Source organism: Nipponia nippon, unplaced genomic scaffold, assembly GCF_047370975.1.
Source record: "Nipponia nippon isolate SJK-2023a ecotype South Korea unplaced genomic scaffold, ASM4737097v1 scaffold_59, whole genome shotgun sequence".
In the NCBI taxonomy this organism is placed as follows: domain Eukaryota; kingdom Metazoa; phylum Chordata; class Aves; order Pelecaniformes; family Threskiornithidae; genus Nipponia; species Nipponia nippon.
In genome coordinates this window covers 489391-496004 of record NW_028262379.1, presented here as the reverse complement: position 1 = coordinate 496004, position 6614 = coordinate 489391, and positions in this window count along the sequence as shown.

The window sequence follows — 6614 nt, the reverse complement described above, 5'->3', positions numbered from 1 at the left end:
TGGACGTTCGGAATTGCTGAGCTGGCTCCGGCTCAGCAGCCCAGGCAGATAGTATTGGACTTTGGGAGAGTACAGAAAGAGACAGCCCCAGCGTTTGTGGGGCAGTGAATGCGGTTGCCTGGATACTGGAAGAGCAGCAAGAGCTTTTGGTGCCGGCACCTTTGGTGTGGGAGGAATCCCTGGACGTTCGGAATTGCTGAGCTGGCTCCGGCTCAGCAGCCCAGGCAGATAGTATTGGACTTTGGGAGAGTACAGAAAGAGACAGCCCCAGCGTTTGTGGGGCAGTGAATGCAGTTGCCTGGATACTGGAAGAGCAGCAAGAGCTTTTGGTGCCGGCACCTTTGGTGTGGGAGGAATCCCTGGACGTTCGGAATTGCTGAGCTGGCTCCGGCTCAGCAGCCCAGGCAGATAGTATTGGACTTTGGGAGAGTACAGAAAGAGACAGCCCCAGCGTTTGTGGGGCAGTGAATGCAGTTGCCTGGATACTGGAAGAGCAGCAAGAGCTTTTGGTGCCGGCACCTTTGGTGTGGGAGGAATCCCTGGACGTTCGGAATTGCTGAGCTGGCTCCGGCTCAGCAGCCCAGGCAGATAGTATTGGACTTTGGGAGAGTACAGAAAGAGACAGCCCCAGCGTTTGTGGGGCAGTGAATGCGGTTGCCTGGATACTGGAAGAGCAGCAAGAGCTTTTGGTGCCGGCACCTTTGGTGTGGGAGGAATCCCTGGACGTTCGGAATTGCTGAGCTGGCTCCGGCTCAGCAGCCCAGGCAGATAGTATTGGACTTTGGGAGAGTACAGAAAGAGACAGCCCCAGCGTTTGTGGGGCAGTGAATGCAGTTGCCTGGATACTGGAAGAGCAGCAAGAGCTTTTGGTGCCGGCACCTTTGGTGTGGGAGGAATCCCTGGACGTTCGGAATTGCTGAGCTGGCTCCGGCTCAGCAGCCCAGGCAGATAGTATTGGACTTTGGGAGAGTACAGAAAGAGACAGCCCCAGCGTTTGTGGGGCAGTGAATGCAGTTGCCTGGATACTGGAAGAGCAGCAAGAGCTTTTGGTGCCGGCACCTTTGGTGTGGGAGGAATCCCTGGACGTTCGGAATTGCTGAGCTGGCTCCGGCTCAGCAGCCCAGGCAGATAGTATTGGACTTTGGGAGAGTACAGAAAGAGACAGCCCCAGCGTTTGTGGGGCAGTGAATGCGGTTGCCTGGATACTGGAAGAGCAGCAAGAGCTTTTGGTGCCGGCACCTTTGGTGTGGGAGGAATCCCTGGACGTTCGGAATTGCTGAGCTGGCTCCGGCTCAGCAGCCCAGGCAGATAGTATTGGACTTTGGGAGAGTACAGAAAGAGACAGCCCCAGCGTTTGTGGGGCAGTGAATGCAGTTGCCTGGATACTGGAAGAGCAGCAAGAGCTTTTGGTGCCGGCACCTTTGGTGTGGGAGGAATCCCTGGACGTTCGGAATTGCTGAGCTGGCTCCGGCTCAGCAGCCCAGGCAGATAGTATTGGACTTTGGGAGAGTACAGAAAGAGACAGCCCCAGCGTTTGTGGGGCAGTGAATGCAGTTGCCTGGATACTGGAAGAGCAGCAAGAGCTTTTGGTGCCGGCACCTTTGGTGTGGGAGGAATCCCTGGACGTTCGGAATTGCTGAGCTGGCTCCGGCTCAGCAGCCCAGGCAGATAGTATTGGACTTTGGGAGAGTACAGAAAGAGACAGCCCCAGCGTTTGTGGGGCAGTGAATGCGGTTGCCTGGATACTGGAAGAGCAGCAAGAGCTTTTGGTGCCGGCACCTTTGGTGTGGGAGGAATCCCTGGACGTTCGGAATTGCTGAGCTGGCTCCGGCTCAGCAGCCCAGGCAGATAGTATTGGACTTTGGGAGAGTACAGAAAGAGACAGCCCCAGCGTTTGTGGGGCAGTGAATGCAGTTGCCTGGATACTGGAAGAGCAGCAAGAGCTTTTGGTGCCGGCACCTTTGGTGTGGGAGGAATCCCTGGACGTTCGGAATTGCTGAGCTGGCTCCGGCTCAGCAGCCCAGGCAGATAGTATTGGACTTTGGGAGAGTACAGAAAGAGACAGCCCCAGCGTTTGTGGGGCAGTGAATGCAGTTGCCTGGATACTGGAAGAGCAGCAAGAGCTTTTGGTGCCGGCACCTTTGGTGTGGGAGGAATCCCTGGACGTTCGGAATTGCTGAGCTGGCTCCGGCTCAGCAGCCCAGGCAGATAGTATTGGACTTTGGGAGAGTACAGAAAGAGACAGCCCCAGCGTTTGTGGGGCAGTGAATGCGGTTGCCTGGATACTGGAAGAGCAGCAAGAGCTTTTGGTGCCGGCACCTTTGGTGTGGGAGGAATCCCTGGACGTTCGGAATTGGTGAGCTGGCTCCGGCTCAGCAGCCCAGGCAGATAGTATTGGACTTTGGGAGAGTACAGAAAGAGACAGCCCCAGCGTTTGTGGGGCAGTGAATGCAGTTGCCTGGATACTGGAAGAGCAGCAAGAGCTTTTGGTGCCGGCACCTTTGGTGTGGGAGGAATCCCTGGACGTTCGGAATTGCTGAGCTGGCTCCGGCTCAGCAGCCCAGGCAGATAGTATTGGACTTTGGGAGAGTACAGAAAGAGACAGCCCCAGCGTTTGTGGGGCAGTGAATGCAGTTGCCTGGATACTGGAAGAGCAGCAAGAGCTTTTGGTGCCGGCACCTTTGGTGTGGGAGGAATCCCTGGACGTTCGGAATTGCTGAGCTGGCTCCGGCTCAGCAGCCCAGGCAGATAGTATTGGACTTTGGGAGAGTACAGAAAGAGACAGCCCCAGCGTTTGTGGGGCAGTGAATGCGGTTGCCTGGATACTGGAAGAGCAGCAAGAGCTTTTGGTGCCGGCACCTTTGGTGTGGGAGGAATCCCTGGACGTTCGGAATTGCTGAGCTGGCTCCGGCTCAGCAGCCCAGGCAGATAGTATTGGACTTTGGGAGAGTCCAGAAAGAGACAGCCCCAGCGTTTGTGGGGCAGTGAATGCAGTTGCCTGGATACTGGAAGAGCAGCAAGAGCTTTTGGTGCCGGCACCTTTGGTGTGGGAGGAATCCCTGGACGTTCGGAATTGCTGAGCTGGCTCCGGCTCAGCAGCCCAGGCAGATAGTATTGGACTTTGGGAGAGTACAGAAAGAGACAGCCCCAGCGTTTGTGGGGCAGTGAATGCAGTTGCCTGGATACTGGAAGAGCAGCAAGAGCTTTTGGTGCCGGCACCTTTGGTGTGGGAGGAATCCCTGGACGTTCGGAATTGCTGAGCTGGCTCCGGCTCAGCAGCCCAGGCAGATAGTATTGGACTTTGGGAGAGTACAGAAAGAGACAGCCCCAGCGTTTGTGGGGCAGTGAATGCGGTTGCCTGGATACTGGAAGAGCAGCAAGAGCTTTTGGTGCCGGCACCTTTGGTGTGGGAGGAATCCCTGGACGTTCGGAATTGCTGAGCTGGCTCCGGCTCAGCAGCCCAGGCAGATAGTATTGGACTTTGGGAGAGTACAGAAAGAGACAGCCCCAGCGTTTGTGGGGCAGTGAATGCAGTTGCCTGGATACTGGAAGAGCAGCAAGAGCTTTTGGTGCCGGCACCTTTGGTGTGGGAGGAATCCCTGGACGTTCGGAATTGCTGAGCTGGCTCCGGCTCAGCAGCCCAGGCAGATAGTATTGGACTTTGGGAGAGTACAGAAAGAGACAGCCCCAGCGTTTGTGGGGCAGTGAATGCAGTTGCCTGGATACTGGAAGAGCAGCAAGAGCTTTTGGTGCCGGCACCTTTGGTGTGGGAGGAATCCCTGGACGTTCGGAATTGCTGAGCTGGCTCCGGCTCAGCAGCCCAGGCAGATAGTATTGGACTTTGGGAGAGTACAGAAAGAGACAGCCCCAGCGTTTGTGGGGCAGTGAATGCAGTTGCCTGGATACTGGAAGAGCAGCAAGAGCTTTTGGTGCCGGCACCTTTGGTGTGGGAGGAATCCCTGGACGTTCGGAATTGCTGAGCTGGCTCCGGCTCAGCAGCCCAGGCAGATAGTATTGGACTTTGGGAGAGTACAGAAAGAGACAGCCCCAGCGTTTGTGGGGCAGTGAATGCAGTTGCCTGGATACTGGAAGAGCAGCAAGAGCTTTTGGTGCCGGCACCTTTGGTGTGGGAGGAATCCCTGGACGTTCGGAATTGCTGAGCTGGCTCCGGCTCAGCAGCCCAGGCAGATAGTATTGGACTTTGGGAGAGTACAGAAAGAGACAGCCCCAGCGTTTGTGGGGCAGTGAATGCGGTTGCCTGGATACTGGAAGAGCAGCAAGAGCTTTTGGTGCCGGCACCTTTGGTGTGGGAGGAATCCCTGGACGTTCGGAATTGCTGAGCTGGCTCCGGCTCAGCAGCCCAGGCAGATAGTATTGGACTTTGGGAGAGTACAGAAAGAGACAGCCCCAGCGTTTGTGGGGCAGTGAATGCAGTTGCCTGGATACTGGAAGAGCAGCAAGAGCTTTTGGTGCCGGCACCTTTGGTGTGGGAGGAATCCCTGGACGTTCGGAATTGCTGAGCTGGCTCCGGCTCAGCAGCCCAGGCAGATAGTATTGGACTTTGGGAGAGTACAGAAAGAGACAGCCCCAGCGTTTGTGGGGCAGTGAATGCAGTTGCCTGGATACTGGAAGAGCAGCAAGAGCTTTTGGTGCCGGCACCTTTGGTGTGGGAGGAATCCCTGGACGTTCGGAATTGCTGAGCTGGCTCCGGCTCAGCAGCCCAGGCAGATAGTATTGGACTTTGGGAGAGTACAGAAAGAGACAGCCCCAGCGTTTGTGGGGCAGTGAATGCGGTTGCCTGGATACTGGAAGAGCAGCAAGAGCTTTTGGTGCCGGCACCTTTGGTGTGGGAGGAATCCCTGGACGTTCGGAATTGCTGAGCTGGCTCCGGCTCAGCAGCCCAGGCAGATAGTATTGGACTTTGGGAGAGTACAGAAAGAGACAGCCCCAGCGTTTGTGGGGCAGTGAATGCAGTTGCCTGGATACTGGAAGAGCAGCAAGAGCTTTTGGTGCCGGCACCTTTGGTGTGGGAGGAATCCCTGGACGTTCGGAATTGCTGAGCTGGCTCCGGCTCAGCAGCCCAGGCAGATAGTATTGGACTTTGGGAGAGTACAGAAAGAGACAGCCCCAGCGTTTGTGGGGCAGTGAATGCGGTTGCCTGGATACTGGAAGAGCAGCAAGAGCTTTTGGTGCCGGCACCTTTGGTGTGGGAGGAATCCCTGGACGTTCGGAATTGCTGAGCTGGCTCCGGCTCAGCAGCCCAGGCAGATAGTATTGGACTTTGGGAGAGTACAGAAAGAGACAGCCCCAGCGTTTGTGGGGCAGTGAATGCAGTTGCCTGGATACTGGAAGAGCAGCAAGAGCTTTTGGTGCCGGCACCTTTGGTGTGGGAGGAATCCCTGGACGTTCGGAATTGCTGAGCTGGCTCCGGCTCAGCAGCCCAGGCAGATAGTATTGGACTTTGGGAGAGTACAGAAAGAGACAGCCCCAGCGTTTGTGGGGCAGTGAATGCAGTTGCCTGGATACTGGAAGAGCAGCAAGAGCTTTTGGTGCCGGCACCTTTGGTGTGGGAGGAATCCCTGGACGTTCGGAATTGCTGAGCTGGCTCCGGCTCAGCAGCCCAGGCAGATAGTATTGGACTTTGGGAGAGTACAGAAAGAGACAGCCCCAGCGTTTGTGGGGCAGTGAATGCGGTTGCCTGGATACTGGAAGAGCAGCAAGAGCTTTTGGTGCCGGCACCTTTGGTGTGGGAGGAATCCCTGGACGTTCGGAATTGCTGAGCTGGCTCCGGCTCAGCAGCCCAGGCAGATAGTATTGGACTTTGGGAGAGTACAGAAAGAGACAGCCCCAGCGTTTGTGGGGCAGTGAATGCAGTTGCCTGGATACTGGAAGAGCAGCAAGAGCTTTTGGTGCCGGCACCTTTGGTGTGGGAGGAATCCCTGGACGTTCGGAATTGCTGAGCTGGCTCCGGCTCAGCAGCCCAGGCAGATAGTATTGGACTTTGGGAGAGTACAGAAAGAGACAGCCCCAGCGTTTGTGGGGCAGTGAATGCAGTTGCCTGGATACTGGAAGAGCAGCAAGAGCTTTTGGTGCCGGCACCTTTGGTGTGGGAGGAATCCCTGGACGTTCGGAATTGCTGAGCTGGCTCCGGCTCAGCAGCCCAGGCAGATAGTATTGGACTTTGGGAGAGTACAGAAAGAGACAGCCCCAGCGTTTGTGGGGCAGTGAATGCGGTTGCCTGGATACTGGAAGAGCAGCAAGAGCTTTTGGTGCCGGCACCTTTGGTGTGGGAGGAATCCCTGGACGTTCGGAATTGCTGAGCTGGCTCCGGCTCAGCAGCCCAGGCAGATAGTATTGGACTTTGGGAGAGTACAGAAAGAGACAGCCCCAGCGTTTGTGGGGCAGTGAATGCAGTTGCCTGGATACTGGAAGAGCAGCAAGAGCTTTTGGTGCCGGCACCTTTGGTGTGGGAGGAATCCCTGGACGTTCGGAATTGCTGAGCTGGCTCCGGCTCAGCAGCCCAGGCAGATAGTATTGGACTTTGGGAGAGTACAGAAAGAGACAGCCCCAGCGTTTGTGGGGCAGTGAATGCAGTTGCCTGGATACTGGAAGAG